An 18,580-nucleotide genomic window follows, 5' to 3' on the forward strand; every position below is an offset into this window, starting at 1 on the left:
CAATAATTACTCTGCAAGACAACAGAACTCTGCGAGTCTTTTGAACTAACCACTCTCCAAACTCCAGTTTCAGAGTATTGTAATTACTCCCTAGCCACAAGTTACACTACTATTAGAAGTTCAACACGCTACCAAACACACACATGCTTATCTGCTTCTGCTTACTTCACAATGACTGCCTAAACAACTACTTTAGACCAAAACCAACTTTGTTTACAAAATTTTGCTCCCCCCCCCACCCCTTTTTTTAAAGTGTATCAGTTGGCCTGGTAAAATACACTATAGCTGCCTACAAACACCGTAGTTTCTCAAAACTCTTCATGTCACAGATGGATAGAAAGTAGAGCCAACCAACAAAGCTAACAAACATTTACACAGCACCATGCAGCTAAAATATGCTTCTTACCCCAAATAGCTACTGATATTCATTCTTTTGCCATATTTTCTAGGTAAACGAGGCACCAGGAACAGCTACTCAGCTTGTGACCCACTACACAACTACTTGTTTTTTTTTGGATGAGATGCCATAAGTGATTTTGTACCACTATCACTTTTCTGGAAGGGCACCATCAGTACAGTAACATCACCAGAAACAGTACCATTCAATTTCTGTCTACCAACAATGTGCCTCAATAACCATAACAGGATCTGAACATTGCAATGACATTGCATTTGTTTTGAATGCTGATGACCACTGACCACGCCTGACAAATCTGCTGGCTTTCTACAACAGAGTTACAGCATTGGTGATAGTGGAAGAGCAACTGACATCATCTACCTAGACTTGTGAAAAGCATTTGACACTGTCCCCCATGATACCCTTGTCTCTAAACTGGAGAGACATGGATTTGGTGGATGGACCACTTGGTGGGTAAGGAATTGGCTGGATGGTCACACTCAAAGAGTTGTGGTCAACAGCTCAATGTCCAGGTGGAGATCAGAAACGATTGGTGTTCCTTAGGGGTCAGTATTGGGACTGGCACTGTTTAACATCTTTGTTGGTGACATGGATGGTGAAATTGAACAAACCCTCAGCAAGTTTGCTGATGATACCAAGCTGTGTGGTGTGGTCAATATGCTAGAGGAAAGGGATGCCATCCTGAGAGACCTGGACAGGCTTGAGAGGTAGGCCCGCCTGAAGTTCAACAAGGCCAAGTGCAAGGTCCTGCACATGGGTTGGGGCAATCACAAGCACACATACAGGCTAGGCAGAGAATGGATTGAGAGCAGCACTGAGAAGAAGGACTTGGGGGTTGATGAGAAGCTCACACAAGCCGGCAATGTGTGCTTACAGCCCAGAAAGCCAAACGTATCCTGGGCTGCAAGACAGGCACGTAAATCCTCTCCCTCTGCTCTGCTCTCGTGAGACCCCACCTGGAGCACTGCCTTCAGCTCTGGGGCCTCCAGCATAAGAAGGACATAAACCTATTAGAGAAAATCAAGAGGTGGGCCATAAGGATGATCACAGGACTGGAGCAGCTCTCCCATAAAGACAGGCTGAGAGCGTTGGGGTTGTTCAGCCTGGAGACGAAAAGGTTCTGTGGAGACCTTATAGTGGGCTTCCAGTGCCTAAAGAGGGCCTACCGGAAAGCTGGGGAGGGACTCTATGTCAGGGGGTATAGGGATAGGACAAGGGGTAATGGCTTTTAACTAAATGAGGGGAGATTTAGATTAGATTATTCAGAAGAAATTCTTCACTCAGAGGATGGTGAGGCACTGGCACAGGTTGCCCAGAGAAGCTGTGGATGCCCCATCCCTGGAGGTGTTCAAGGCCAGGCTGGATGGGGCTTTGGGCAACCTGGTCTGGTGGCAGGTGTCCCTGCCCATGGCAGGGGGGTTGGCACGAGATGGTCTTTAAGGTCCCTTCCAACTCAAACCATTCTATGGTCCTATGACCATCGTTCTCAGCATTGGATGAACTGAAGATCTGCTCAGAATTAAGTAGGTGCTAGTCACGTACATACCTCTGAGCTCTATTTAATGACTTGAAATACTACATTCCTCACTAAGAGTCAGGAGGACCTTTACTGAAGTAAAAATCACCTAGTCTTCACTGAAAACATACCCATAGGATTTCTAGGTTTGAACATAAATTAAAACAAACAAACAAAAAAACTTACAAACAGGTTTCTTCTTTTTTTGTTTTATGGCTACTTCCCCCAGTCGCTATACTCAATAGATACTACCCAACTATTAAGACATCTTCAGTAGGCTACACCATCTTCTCTCGTCCTCTAGTTCATGCATTTGTCAATAATCTAGTCTTTGCTTTGCTTGGACTAATCTACAATAATTTTCCAGCTATTTTTAGGGATCTTGAGACATACTTGCCATTTAAGTTTCATTCAGTCCTCCAGATTCTTATCCTATTTGGAGAATATATACCTAAAACACTTCTTGAGCAATCACAAGGGAACCACAAGAGTAGGAGTATAAAGAGGGAGAGACTGGATTACATGGCTTCTGAATTTTATCATTCATCTACAGTACCAGAGGACCAAGCTGTAGGGTGTCAGCTAGCTGTCAAGTAAAAGCTTAGGGGTTGGATGAAGGAGATATAGAATAGAGAATTCTATAATAAATAGAATAAAGACCCTGGCCACAGAGTCAGGGAGTAAGTTACAGAAACTAACAACAATTGTTTAGCAGAAATGCAAGGAAGTCAAGGTGTACATTCTATGGAAAGCTGTTTGACTTTGTCCCTGAGGGGGTTAATTTATTAACAATTTATACAAAGCTTTTAGTGTGCAAGATCATTAAGTTTTCTGGTGATTGTGACTTGGGAAGAATGATTAAGAGTCAGCTCAAGCTATCCCTGAATAATCAAATAGGCACAAAGGTGTAATACAAAGTCTAATAAGCACAAAATGAGGCACTTCATGCAAAACATTAAGGAAACCAAGTACATAGCTTAAAGCATTGAATTGCCATAGCAGGCTTTTAAGCGTATCAATTACACACCTAAATTCAATTTCCAACAGGACAGGTGAATATAGAGTTTTCCTAATAACATGTTGCACTGAAGTCTGGAATCTGGTTTCATTCCCCTGTCAGCTCCTTTTCTCCATGGGTGCAGCACTGCTAATAACAGCCTTCAGTTTTTCTATACAAGTTTTGCAGGAGTGCATATCCTTAAGCTTTTTGGAGATAAAGCCTGCAATCTTGAATTTCATACAGTTTCATCTCTATACAATAGCATTTACTACTAAATGCCATTATGTTTTGGAGAGATTTCAGGATGTTGCAATAAGAAACCCCATTGCTGCAGCCTACCTCGGAAGTGCCAGCAGATGTCTCAGCCTGCCAAGTAATACACTATGTTACTTGCGATGCCTCTCTACAGAGCTTAACTAAATAAAAATCAAAAAAGCGATCCACACGACTTCTAAGCTAAGCTTAAATCATTTACAGATATACTATTCAAAAGGAAATTTCAGACACAGTGCAATCCAATCCTTCAGATTATCTTCCTCTACCAACCTGCAAGATACAACCTCTATCAAGATCATCCTACATGGAAAAAAAAACAAGCTGCATGATTTTGAGGAAGCTTGCCAGCTAACAGCAACATTTGCAAATCATTAGCCTTTGAGACAGTATCATATCATGCTGGTCCTCCAAGTACGCACACACAAATTTTGTGATTGACTGGGAAGAACTACCTCTGGCTGTTACAGCAGGCAGAGATGCAGGCTGCCAAGGTACCTCTTTCTCCAGCTGTCTTTCAGTTGTATGCTTCCAGGGATGCTAAAGACTGTTTTCCTTAACCTGCGTTAAATTCTGCAGTGAAAAGAGATATTTAAATATCTGTTTTTTTCTCTGAATTGAACCACACAGAGGTTAGCTTATAACTTGCACGAACAAACATGGAAGCAGCCTTTTATTTATTTATTTAACGTAAGTTTTTGGTGTTGGAGGGGATACTGGTAGTTCTGTAGAACTTCCTACACCATATGAGAATACTTGGCATGGCAGCGAGCAAAGTTGTTGCGCCTTTGCTTTCCCAAACTAGAACCGAATTGCACTCCCTGGCAGCTGTTTGAGCTTCATTTTGCTTCTTTGCCCACAATTTGTTAAGCTTTGGCTTTGTTCACAAACCAGTTTCACTTGATTTTGCAAGTAAAATTTTTGATAAAGTAGATCATGATTTCAATTACAAAAAAAAAAAAAAAGAATTTAAAAGTTCAGTTCAAGGCAAGAGAAAATCCCGTTATAAAACTAAAACTGCTATTGAGCTAGTGAGCTAAGCTCTCATGTTCCACAAAAGTTAAAGCACTTTGAATACTATTTGACTGTTTTTGAGCATACCACAGTGGGATGATAGCCACTCAATTAAGTCTGAGTAAACTTTAATCTTTGCTTAACCAAAGGCCTTCCAAGTCCCATTTGTCTTTCTGCTTCTAGCCCTTCCCTGTCCCCTAGATCCTAATTTATTTACTTATTTTGGTTCTTGCTGGCCTTGATGTGTCAGCTCAGCTAACAGGAACGAGCAGTATCCCACTTACTCTGAAGCAGAATAATGCTGAAATGAGTTCTGCTCAGCTTCATCTGTGGCAGCCTCCTGAATTAAGCAGGTATTTCCACAGCTGACAAGGGGCTTGTTACACTGCAGTGCTTCTGTTTACTGAAAAAAGCTGAACATGGAAAGAATCCTGGCTTTGGACTGGAGACCAGGTTACATTTTATTTCTCTAAATGGCAGCTCAGCAAACACCCTTCCTTTTTACATACAGTCTGTATCTCATAGGGAATACTCCGAAAAACACTGCAGGACTTAAGTGAGCTGTGATTTTAAAGCTGTATACTTACATAACTTCCTTCTTGTTTACTCATTTCAGAATTCAGTTCTTCAGTATTATCCCTCTTATCACTTCACAGAAAAGACTAATGTGAGTTCTACTAGGAACTGAGCAGAAGATTTATAAAAAGGCTATACCACCTCTCTGTCTCCATGGAAGTGTATTTGATACTATAGGTAACATAACAGTGTGTATATAAACAAGTGTTTGATATTACAGTAGGACAGCTGCTGATTTTGATCCTGTCCCTATCTGACAGACTAACTCTGGTAAATCAGTTCTCCAAAATCAGGTTCAGTGCTGCATGTTCAAGACCCTACTTGACAAAGCAAAGAAGCTAAGGTACAAGTAACATAAGATTTCACCCAAGTTTAGCAAAGTAAAGGACCATGTTTTCAATGTCCTCTTAATGCACATTAATTGACCCTCACGGAGACAGAGAGAAACAGGGAAAGAAAAGGTACACGTGGTTCCATATACCCTAGCATCCTGCATTGATTATGTGGTGATACACTACATAAATTGTGGGTAATACAGGAAAAATACATTTATACTAAAATGGACTTTACCAGAATTGAAAAGGGAAAAAAGAGATGTAAAATACCTGTAGTATCCACCTCAACATCCTGTTTCAGATCTCCTAAAATTGCATATAAATTATTCTGAGTCATATCGGTGATGTGTTTTACAAGGTTTTTGGTGTTGTGGAAATCTCTTTCTGATTTACAATCAGAAATAACCACCCAGGTAAGCGTTGCCATAAGTTCCTTTTTACACAATAACACCTTTTTACAGGGATTGTCTGCAAGAGTTTGGCAGTACTGCTGCATGTCCCTCCAGTGTCATATCCAAATGCTGTTTTGATAGGATTTTTCAGAAATTCAAACACTAAAGCTTTCGGCAAGATACTATTGCTGACAACACATAATTGTAACAATCCAAAAAACTCCACTCCAGATAATAGACATAGGCTTCTGTTCCCTTCTCTCTCTCTGAACTTGTAAGTTCATTTTCTATGCTTACACAAATGTCTCACCTTCCTCCACAAACTGTTAGAACTTCCACTGATGCCACAGGCTCTAGTTGCCTATTTGGACTTGCAGTTCTTGTGCAATGAGTTACCTACAGCCCCTATGTAGCCTACAGCAGCCTACAGCTATGTGTATTTAGGACTCACAGCTACCACACCCATGAAAGATGCATGCAACAGAAGGCGAGTGACACCAAGCAGATTTCTCACAACTTCCTTTAAAGCCCTCCTGCCATGACCTCCACAGAGGTGCCACAGCTGAATGACATGTTCCAGTTCCTAGTACCAGCTCCAATTCCGTGCAACCTCTCCCTTCAACATTAAGAACTACATACAAGGGATAGCTTTGTACACAAAACAAAAAAAAGAAAATAAAAAATAATAAAAAAAACAACTTGCAAACCCTTCGCATTCATGCTGTTCTCCAGGTACACTATCAGACCCAAATCCAAAAATATCAAAAGACTACCTTTGTTGAATATTAGGAGCCCAGAGATTTTTTGTTTGTTTAAAGTGAAGACACAGCCCCAGCTTTTCTCCCGCACACATCGCCAAGTTCCAAGTGATTTAGTCTGAATTAAAAACAACAACTGTGAACCCCCCAAATTTGAGAACTTTGTGCACCCTGCAAGTCCCCTCATGGGACTCTGAACTGAAAAGTCCTTTACTTTCTAATATCAATCATCTTCAGTGAAATCCTCTACTTCGTACCGTAACTATGGTTGCTGGCTTACAAAATGTCACATCAGTGTATGTGCAGCTTCCAAAATGCTAAATAGACCATGCTGTGGAAAGAAGAGCAAGAAGCAGAGATGCTGTTCTGTAAAAGAGCACAAAATTCAGATACGCATCCACGATCCTTAAGCTCACTGAAATGCTGCACAGAGAAGTCAACAGGGAACTTGTAATTACTCCAGTGTTCTGCAGGTAGTTTTTAAATCCCACATACATCTATTCCAATTTCTGCCAACAAGGTTGCAAAGGCTAACATAAAATGTATGTACGTTAATTACAGGTGGTGGAGCGAATTCACTTTATAAACACCTTCTTACTAAAAGGTTTATGGTTAGACTTCGGTAACATTCTTAAAACACGCCTTATAAATCCCTTGAAATAGAAGACAAACTAAATTGAACAAAATTAATGTTGCTAGGTAACAGCTATAGGAATAAGCTACATATGAAAGGTGTTAGTCAAAATCGAAGCGTTAATGAGTAACAGGAGCAACTGGTTATAGGTGTCCTACAGCAGGAAATAATGCAATTGTACCCTCAGACTAGTCTTGATCATATAAAACAAGTTTCAGGAATTCTAATGGAAGAAAACAGTAGGGTTAAAAAATGAAAAATTCAACTCTTGCCCAATTCACACACCTAACAACTTGACATCATAAAGCATAAAGATGACTAAAGCCAGGTATTTTGGGGGGAGAGGATGAGGATAAAGCGGATTTGTTTGTCTGTTTAATTTCAGAGACAAACTAAGGTAAAGCATATCTCTGATAACATTTTAATGGTTTTGCCCTTTGATAAGCCTCTAATTATTCACGGCCTTCAGAAGTGCCTCTCAGCATGCAAGTTCCCATTTCTAACATAGGAACCGTGAAGTCAGGCTGGTCCTTTGTTGCAATGCACTTACACTCATCGTTCGGACAGAAGACTGCTCACAGTGGGTAACCCACCACCACCTTTGGGCCCTTGCTCGGTTCTAAGGCACGGATGCCGAAGCACCGATGATGTTGCTATGAGAGAGGGAAACTTAAGGAAACCTAAGAAAACCTAAGGAAAACATCTGAAACATCTAGAATGATCATGCATATACATATGAGCTTTATTATAATTATAAGAGGTAAGATAAAATACGTATGTATGGCCAGTCCCTTTTACACACCCCAACATCCCAGTTAGGAAACAAAAAGTAGGGATTCAGTTTTCCCAATGTGCATTTTCTAGGAACTAATTTTGCAGCTTTCAAAAAAAAACATTTGAGCCCAAACCCAAATACTACACCAGTTGATCCAGTGTTACTGCACAGAGGGCAGGAATGGCCAAATGCTGGTCAGTGAACACACCACACACCCTGGTTTTAGCACCGGTTGATGGCAGAGCTCCTGTTAACAGCAATTGACAGCCTTTCAAATGGCTCTGTACAGCCAGTGTTTGCAGAAGCACTGTTGTATAGTAAATAGTGAGTAAACAGGTCACTTAAAGCAGTCTGAGGTTAAGTAGACCTCTGGGAAATTGTCATTCCTGGGATGGTTACAAAATCTAGCCAGATGATTAATTTTCAAGAAACTGGTAACATCTGCAATTTTCTTCTATGAATATTAGGTTCAGTTGTCACCCTGTACCATTTTATCGTATCACCCAATTTTAAAGTATTAGTTCAAGAAAAAGACTAAGAAAGATCTTAAAAGGAAAGTGTGTGTTTGGTTGGGTTTGTAAAGACAGGAAAAAAAAAAACAAACACCTCCATCAGCTACACAGAGGACAGAAAATAATACCAACAAGAGAAGATACCCCTGCTAGCACCTCACAGGACAGAGTGGGGTACTCACTCTTTCTAAGGCCAAACTTGGAGCTGGAGGAGATCAATCCTCAGGGAACCCTACAGAAGCACAGACTGGTTGCATCAGGGAAAACCCTGATATACCACGGGGTGAGCAGACCCCAAAGGAGAAACAAACAGAGGCAAATGTAAAGCTTGTCATAATCATGCAAGTAATAGTCAGGCACTCAGCCATACTGTGGCCTTTTCCTTACACCGGAGGGGGGAAACAAAAGGAGAGTGGGTGGGAGAGCAAGTGACTGAGCGCACAAGAGACAGACAGACCAACCAGCCAGCCCAGGGATCCTCTATTCATATCTCATCATCCTGATAAGGTTAATTGGATGCCTCAGTCTTTGTGCATCATCTCTATAGCAGAATCAGGAAGGAAAGCTGTGGTGTTACGTTCCAAAATCACGACTGCAGGAAGGCTGTCACTCATCCTCCCAGAAAATACGGCTGCGTAATGCCTGGCATGCCCAACAAGGCAGCAGGACTGCTGCTAGCCTGTGTAGACCACACAAAAATGAACAGAAAATCTACCTCAGCTTTCCAGAGAAAGAGGAAAACAGTGTTAACCTACTGACCCGTTAAGGCACTTCCAGTCAAAACTCAGGAAGCACAACATCGGATGGCAAGGGATTGATGAATTGAAATACTGTCTGCTGGCCACATGGTAAACACTTGGCAGACTGCATCTTATATTAGAAAGTCATATTTACGGGTGAGTGACTTTAAGAGGATATCCTGTATCAGCATGAGCTGCTATTTGACACAGCAAAGGTCAGGTTTACTTGAATCTTTATTAATACTGCATATTTTTACATTGAGGAAACCAAAGAAGTATCTCAAAAATACTGTGTTTTCCTTATGCTTGCATGAATGAAAATTACTGGTTTTTAAAGTTTATTCTACCCTCTCATCATATATACATTTCTATTCAAGATGATTTTCTAAAGTTTTACTCAGGCATCTTTTTCTTATCTCCTGTGTCAGAGGACAAGAAAAAAAAATAACGAGAGTGCAAATCAAATATGCACAAATAAATAACACCCCAGCAGACAAGTCAGAGTTCAAAAAGGAGTTAAAAATTCAGACAGATGAGAAGAGCTACCACATGTCTTGCAAGTTTAAGCTATTAAAGGCAAGTTAAAAATGCAGTCAAAGCATCTATTTCTTTCCTTTAGGGAATGTGCGCTCTCCCTGATTAAACATCGTAATGCCCTGCTGAATAATCCCGGCTGAAGGCTCCTTACAACCCAATATAAACACTTCTGCTGGGATTAGTTACTCCCGCCCTGCCAAGAAAGCCCGAGCTTCACCCCCAGCTCCAGGAAACGGAGCCCGTAACCTCGTAAGGTGCTGCTCGGCCACGGCCAAAGCCCGAAATACCCTGCCCGCTGCTGAACCGGTGCCTGGGACTGCAGGCCAGGACCGCCACGGGACAAAGGCCGCGCGTCCCGTCCTGCCTGGCAGCCAGCATGCCCGGCCCTGCCAGCCTGCAGGGAGTCTCTCTGTTCGTTTTAAGGCCATTTTGTGGCAATCTGAGCACAGCTTTCACGTGACAGGCGGCTGTGGATTAACCTGGGGATCCCGCCAGCGCATCCCTTCACGCCGCGATGGATCCCGAGAGCCGATGCTGGAACGTCGTCATTATTAAATTAGGTGCGCACTTCCTCACTTGATAGCCAGGCTAACCCAACCTTTAGTCGTTGTGACTTTAAACCACGAGTTTTTAAAATTTCCTTTGAACGGCTTTATTGCTGGCTTAGAGAGCATGCTGAAGAGGATGTAATGCAAATTCCAGAAGTTGCACACAGCAATTAATGAATCAGCTATTCCTCTGGGTTAATTAAAGATTGCCTTGTCAGAACATAATAGTTACCTAGCTGTGACCCATGTACTTACAAAGCCAACAGGAATACGTCATATTTCAAGGTACTTCTAGTCAGAGTTTAGTTAACAGAACTGAAGTCATGAAGAAGTACAATTCTTTAACAGCGGGGTAATTTGGGGTTCTTTTACCAGCTGCTTTAATAGTTTAGTATTAGCTCCAACTGTAATTTCAGTAAATTATCTACAAGAGACTGAACTGCGGGAGAGTCATTCGTAATTTCAACATCAAAAAAGCCTCCCAAGAGCCCCTAATTTCTGACTTTTGAAACTTGCAACTGAAATAACAGCGAGCGAGCTTCGCTACGTTAACATCATTTTACAGATGAAGAAGGCTGCTGTCAGATGTACTCTTATTTCCACGGCAGCACCTGATACAAGCTTTCCTTACATTTCTTTGTCCTTCAAGGGGAAAGAACATTTTGGGGTATGCATCCGATTTCTTCTGCACACGCGTAACTTTGTCCTTGAGTGGGCTGCCTATTTTAGGCTCTCCTTTCATGCAAGCCTAGCTCAGGAGTCAGCAAATCAAGCAGTCCTTCTGGGTGCAGAACAAGGAGCTCTCCTCTGGCTCTGCCAGCAGAGGAAACCAAGTGACGAGGGTGGATAATTTAAGAATTACGACCGTAATATAGCGCAGACCTCTTTTGATGTGTTAGAAGGGAACACCACAGCCCTGCTGCACGGATTCGCAGATGGCAGAGCATATTGCTGAAATCGCATCCCAAATGGCTGCCTGGAGCCACTGCTGCACGCGCCCGCACTCCACACCACGACGTGGGAGCCGCACTTGGAAACGGGCAGCGACTTTCGGGAACCGGCATCTCCAAATGGCACTTCTCTCCCCTGTGACTATGCTGATCCCAAGAGCTCCCGTTGACCGACTTCTTTTTTTAAAATATGAACAGAGGCTAAAACTAGGTCAACAAAACCAAGGAAATGCACAAAAACAGTAATGACAAACAAAAAAACAGAGAAGCCAGGATGACGCAAAGCAGAACTGTAAAAAAGCTTCAAGAGCCCAGCGCTTCCCCTACTCAAGTCACACTACATGACTCATGTCACCCAACATTACTGTTCTGATACTCAATCGATATTGAAATCAATATTCAATTGATTTCACCAAGTTATAAGACAAGGGGAAACAGCCTCTAGTTGCACCAGGGGTGGCTTAGGTTGGATATTAGGAGAAATTTCTTTACCAAAAGAGTTATGCAGCATTGGAATAGGCTGCCCAGGGAAGTGGCTAAGTCACTATCCCTGGTGGTCTTCAAGAAGCGCATGCATTTAGAAGTTAGAAGCATGGTATAGTGGTGGACTTTAGTAATAGGTTAAAGGTTGAACTAAATGATCTGAGAGGTCTTTTCCAACCTGAATGATTCTATGATATTAACTACTCATAGTCAACCACCCAAGACCAGCCATGATGCAAAAGAAAAATTAATTTACCATTCAAATCTTCAACGAAGAGCAAGCACATCAGCCTAAATATATCTAGACCCAAGAAAAATACAAGTTATTTATGTTTCTTCTAGACTCACCAAATTAAGTTTCCTTTATAAATCAGCTACTCAAAATATCTTCCTCTACCATTTAACATCCTGCAGGCAAGCTGCACTATTTAAAGTAAGTTAGGATCAGGTTCGCCTAAAAGTGAAAGCCACAGGCGTGCTTTGCAGAAGACTCATCATAGCTCTACATGAGTCAAAACCAACTTGCCAGTTATGCCCATTTTCCTTATGAGACCCACACGCTCGGTTTTACAAGCTGTGTGCACTCCTGCTTTGGGTACTCAGGACACTCCATGATTTTGAAGACCCAGACTGCTGCGCTCTTCTTTGACTTGTCCGCCTTCCAGGTTGTGGATAGAGACCCTGGAGCTCCCACCTAGACATGCCTCTTTGTACGCCCACCAAGCAACTCTGGTGACAGGACAGCGGACGTGCATTTTCTCCTGACCGTACTCTGTTAGCAAACCATCGCTTCTCACAAAGCATTCTCCATTTCTTTCACTCTGCTGGCAACCAAACTCTTGAAGCCCTGCAGCAGATGTAGCTGTGATGGACACCCGGGACCCCAGGCGCATCAACATTGGCAGGAGGTTAGAGAACCTGCTCACCTCACTCTTTTTCATGTCTGAAATAGAGCCCAGAAAAGCAGCAAAGACTGGTTCCTCCGCCAAAAGCACGCCCACAAATCTACAGACCTAGACCTAGAAAGACTTAAACCTGCAAAGAGGCCATGCATGAAAAGGACAGAACTTAAAGCAGGCCAAAAGCACAGCTGTACAGCTGTAAAGCCTTGGCACTCTAAAACACTTAATTTGATGGCTTCTTAACAAAAGCAGCAAGTTCAAGTTAGCTGTTGTGATAGCAATACTCTAGCGATGTTCCTGCTTCAATCATCTTACTGAAGAAGCATGCAGTCAATGCTGATACCTTGGCCTTGGAGGGTGACCTGTATTGGACTTTAATATATTCCAGATTTGTCTTCTGATATGTATTTTTTTGTATCCAGTCTCTAAAACTCATCATGGTCTGCTGAAGAATATTTACGATTATTCTTGAGTGCACCATCCACTTGTCTTTCATTCGCAAACCTCGTAGGTTAGAAACCCTTCGCCTGCAGCGCTTCAGATTTCAGGAGGACTGTGAATATTTTAGTATGCTTGAGCTCTCCAGGATTTTTCAAACACTTAGGGACAAACCACAAAAAGAATAATTCAGGTTTTTGTTGTTGCTGTTGAATAATAGCAAGTTCATAACTGAATTGCAAAGACAAAAAAAAAGTAGTCTTTTTTTAATATACAAACATACAAACTTATAAAAATTTACGAGTGCATGTACGCTTGCAAGCATCGTATACCTATTAGAAACATTAACAAGACATATAGCCAGTTTAAAACATGTTCTTACGCAGTTACGAATCCACTCAGACAGTGGTGCTATAACATACCATAACATAATAGTGCATTGCTTCTAACCTCACGTTATACATGTCACAAACTGCCCACAATCTTGATTTGGACAGAAACACTCAAATGTTGTTACTGCAATCCTAACACCATTAATGAAATTACATACTAATTGCTTTGGTCAGTAGCACCTTATACACTTTAATTACTTAAGCAGCTGCTTGCTGTTAAGAACTACAAATTTAGCTATATCTTTCGTCCTATATTTTGGTTTACTTATGTTTGTTTTGCCCCACTTTAAATCTGTTGTGGGTGTGGGTTTTTTGATTTATTTTTTTTAGCTGAAAATATCGTTAGCTTGACAGAATCTTGTCCTTTTTAATAGGCACAAAGAGACTTAAATAAATTAACAAATTCAGATTGATCTTCCCCTTGAAGCTTCTTGGGTTTAGGAAAAGTGCTGCGACCTTCTGAATCCTCAATGCAAGAATGTCAGCTGCTTTGAAATTATGCATTTCTAAAGTATCCTCACATGACACAGCTTGCCATCCTGAAGCGCTGTCATGAGCCACTTGCAGCACAATGTTTACATAAAGGCAGGAATAAATACTCTAGCGCTTATCACAGGCAGATAAGTTCAAAGACAGTGATGACTGAGGTTTATTGTTACAATCCTGCACTGTGGTGAAAAATTTTACTGCACAACTGACATCAAATTACAACTCCTTTTTTCTGTAGATTTATTTTATTAAACGATGAAATTTGACTTTCAATATTACTGTAAATTTTCCCCTTCTATTATGTGAGCTTAAAAAAAGCCCCAACTTACTATCTCTGTTTTATAGATGAAACAAGAAATTACAGTTACAGAAACATGCCATTCCAGTTCATTTTGGGGCAATCTCAACACCACAAGAAGATTTTTCAAAGCTACAGACACCATAAATAATGCAACAGTGCATTATCATCTTCTGCTCCTCTTTGCATAATTAAAAATAATTTTATTTGGAACGTTTCCACTGATGTCCTACAATCTTTTATTAGATCCTTAAGGAACCTGCAGACCACCTAACTACTAAAAGAAACAAACAAGCAAGGAGTTTTGCTTATTTGACAAATACACAACTTAAAGCACAAGCCGCAGCACCTGCACTGTTACAGCAGAATATACAGTTACCTAAAAGTACTTTAAAGTTTTAAGAGCAAAAAATAAATGAAGCTTGTTTCTGTTTTCTGATGTGCTTATACAACTATACATTCTTAACTGTGATCGTAAGATGGATGAAACTCCATGTGTTTTGAGAACAGTAAAGATTTACTAAAATGTATTAAAGCACCATACAAAATGCTAGAATTAGCTTCAAAGTCTCCTCCATCCCCAACAGCGCTCCAGAGTGGTCACTCCACCTGAGCTTCCTTTATAGTTTCTGGGAACTCATTTCGGAAGTTACCTTGTATCAGATGAAGAACAACATTTCCTTTTGTACTTGATTCAAATAAAATTCAGATTCTTACCCTCTTACTCTTTCTTCACAGGAGGCACCTTGTCAATGAGAGCCATTTACTTGCCCGCTCTTTTCTACCACATTAATTACTGTAATGCCCACTCCTCCAATAACAACCCCAATTTTGCCCCCATTAACTAGCCCCTCTGTTGGCCCTCCAAAACTGAGGCTGTGTTAGATGACTCTGCCTTCCCACACGCTCTCAATAAAGCACATACTAAAGTAACCTAGATGCCTGCACAGGGCACACCAAATATTTTGACTGATGTTTTTTGGGCAGGCATTCATGAACGTGCAAAAAGCACTCGTGGCGGTTGTACCGGGTCAGTGAATAAAATGTGTTATGCTAAACAGCAGCATTTTTTCCAGGACGATTTCATCTATATACAAGGGCCTATCGCAAGTATAAAATACTGTAAATAGATCACAAGCCTACACTGATATTACTATACCCATAGAAGTTTTTGAAATAGATTAACCCCTCAGATCCTTCCAAGCCTATTTAAAAGCTATTTAAACCACACCACTAAAAATCTCTCTGAACTCACATAAATGAAACCACCAAGTATGTACCTAGATAACAGTACAAAGGCATTTCTTCCCTATCCCTTCTGTGTCAGAGTTGTGTTCACGATGAAGAGAGATCTACTGGTGAGGGCTGAGCCTTCTTTTGTGTTTGGGTGGCACAAACATAAGAAGGACTGATTTCAGGCTCGAGTTGAGATGCATGCAATAGTCAAAGTTATCCTCTTGAATTCACTGCCCTCACTCAGTATTGGTCTCTACGTTTGCCTGAAATTCAAAGAAAGGTTGCTCATGACCAAATTCTTTGGAAATGAATTCGCAATTCCACTGTTCTTCTTGTTAAATTATCTGTATTGCAGTGTAAATGTCTAAGAATGCTTTTACTGCGGCATTTCATTTCACTTGTCAAATCAGAATAAACTTCCTTCGGAGAAAGTGTTCCTTTGCTATTACAAGTACATTAGGAAGTGTGCCAGCACAGCTGTACCACCGGACCTCTGGGAGACACCAGACCCTGGGGAATGCAAATGGTCTGAGAACAGCCTACTTGAAAGGACATCTTTTTTTCAGGGCAAAGTCATCAGTGCTGCGATCACAAAGTGCTCCTGCTCAAACACCCTCGCTGCAAGAAAGGAGGCTTTCACTCAAGCACTGTCTTGAACAAATTTCTCCACAACAGTCTCAATTTGCCTTGGAGCCAACAATCTGCCAGATTCGTCTCTAGACTTGCTCTTCGGTGAGAGATCTCTCTGTTCTGTGTTTCACCAGCCTAACGCAGCACGAGACGTGTATCCTGGCCCAAAGAGCTATACACTATGGCCATATAGAGAGAGGGTTGAGAGGCTTTTTGTTTTGCTTTGTTTGGCTGTTTTTTTAAACATAAGGTTTACAGAGATACACAATGGTGGAAAGATATTACCACAAACATAAATACTGTATTAGTAGACATCTTGGCTCCTGCAGTAATGGAAATGAATTATATCTCTTTCAATAGTTACACTCTAGCTAAACACTAAAACCATCTTAGAGAAACTCCATGGCTTTTCACCATGCTTTATGCCTCAAGTGGTTTTCTCTTATCTCCTAATCCCACATTTAATGCCAATTTTTTATTTTAGTAAATGTTCCAAGGTCAACTTGCAAGGCTGTTCACCATTCCCAACTTTGATTTCACACCCACACACAGAGAACTTCAAGTACCCTTTTCAGCTTAATTCACCGGTCACGTCCCTGCTGTGAGTTCAGAATTAGGTACCTTCAATCCTTCTTAAATAAGACATCTACAGCACTTAAAAGCTGCATTATCTTTTACCACTTCTAGGTCACATACTGCATACCAACAAGTTCTTCTACAGGAAAGCTACCCATCATGTCAAAGTAACTGTCTATGTTTTCCTCTATATCTTAGGATGCAATCTCATGTATGTGCATGTGTTAGTTTGTTCTTCCTGAACCTTTACTTTATTCATTACAGAAACAAGATAATGCACTGGGAACGAGACAACTTGCTCCCTTCCTTACCAGAGAGTGAAGCCCCATCCACTACACCATTCAGGACAAGAAGAAACTGCCTTTGTATTTGCCCGCAGACTTTTACATCACACTTCATATGATATCCAAACCTCAAAACAAAATCACTGATCTTTGAAATAGCCTTTGAGGTGAGGAGGTTTTCCACAGAGCAGTATATATTACCAAGAAAATTTACAGTGGAAACACTTCAGTCTTGATTACATCTCTCCAGGACTGGCTCCCCACTTAATACCATGAACAAAACAGGACTTCATCTGTGAAAACAGCATGCACCCCACGAAGCAGATCTCAACCACATACTTGACACAAGTTTTGCAATAGCAATATCCTCATTTTGCTGATGGGGAAAACTTGGGTAGACAACCAGCAGTGATTTGTTTCATCCCATGTAAGGGGTAATTTGTTGAACAAGCACTAACTCCTTGCCCAGCTCTGCACATGCCCAGTGGCCAACCCCAGCAAGTATTTCACAACGCCTGCTAGGGGGGATAGTGCGAGTGGAGAGCCCATCGATGCTTCGCTGAGCTCAGGTGAAGAAATGGACACTTAGCAATGTCCTGCAATGATTCCTGTGGTCCAATTTCATTAAAGCCTCAGGTCAGGTCCAATTATTCTGAACAGCTTATAGCTGCCTGAGGTATAGATTACTAGCAACACATGCAAATTAGTTCTGCTGCAGCCATAATTAATTGCTATAGTAGGCAATCGAGCTAGTTTGCATATGAGCACAAGAATCTCTCTACAACCTTGCAGTGCAGATTTCGGAGGCTTGTTACTGCATGCAACTTCCAAGAGGACTGACAAAGGAATCTTCCCCCCACATAGACCCCAATACTGATAAAGTAAGCAGCCGTTTTGAGGTCACTTGTTGCTTTCAAACCGCCCTCTTCCAATAAGGACTTGTAGTGGGCACATACAAATACACTGTATAGATGTAGGTCTTACAAAAGGAGCCAGCATGCTGCTGTCATCAGAACCCATGCCATTTTATGCTAAGCGTGACTTCAGTCATCAACTTTGATTTTATTTTTTTTAAAAGCCTCAGAAAATCATTTTGATATTTAAATAAACAACAGCTTTGCCATTAAGAAAGACTACTTTCCCATTCACTCAACAACAAAAAATATTATTAAACAGGTATTTTTAGTGACATCCATTTCCTTGAGTAGACTGCAGTATATACTCCTCTTGACATGACTGAGTTGAGCTATACTTGCTGATACAGACCATGAACACATTCCAGTGAAACTTGTTTGACTCGACTAAAGGAAATACGTTCCTATGCTGGAAAAATCTTGAAATCTGCAGTCTTAGCTTCCCAGTCATCTGGCAGAACCAATGACTTTTATAAACAGATTAGGAAAGGCATTTTTAAGAAAGACGCTGTTTAAAGCTTTAACTTGAATTGGGCATTTTCCTCTCGGCTATAAGATGCGTTCCATCTTTACTTGATGATGTAATTTGCCCTGCTATGCACGAAAGGATACTAAAATCTTAAACTAATTCTATTCTTGTCCAGACTATTTAACCTAAATTTGCCGTAGTTGTACCAGCCAACTTTTAAAATCCATTTGATTTTTAAGTACCATGCTAATTTTTGTTTAGCATTCATAATTTCTCCTCTAATTTAGACCTGCAAACAAGTGAAAAGGAAGTCCAGCAAGTTGTTGAATCACAAGGAATCCTAAGGCCACAGAAGCTTTTGCCAAGAGATTTGCCGCATCTCAGATGCACCCCATTTCACACTTGCAAACAAGTCTTACCTCCATCTCTTTCTGTTTCTTACCCCAGGAAATGCTACAGATTTAAACAGTGCTTGGTTTTATTTATTTCTT

The 18,580-nt window shown here is 41.1% G+C and overlaps 1 protein-coding gene across 7 annotated transcripts in view; it reads right to left on the reverse strand.

Moving 5' to 3' along the window:
* GRB10 (growth factor receptor bound protein 10) overlaps positions 1 to 18,580 on the reverse strand; it is a 151,379-nt gene that overhangs the window by 61,467 nt on the left and 71,332 nt on the right. The window lies entirely within an intron of this gene.

Source organism: Anser cygnoides, chromosome 2 (assembly GCF_040182565.1).
Source record: "Anser cygnoides isolate HZ-2024a breed goose chromosome 2, Taihu_goose_T2T_genome, whole genome shotgun sequence".
NCBI classification, from domain to species: domain Eukaryota; kingdom Metazoa; phylum Chordata; class Aves; order Anseriformes; family Anatidae; genus Anser; species Anser cygnoides.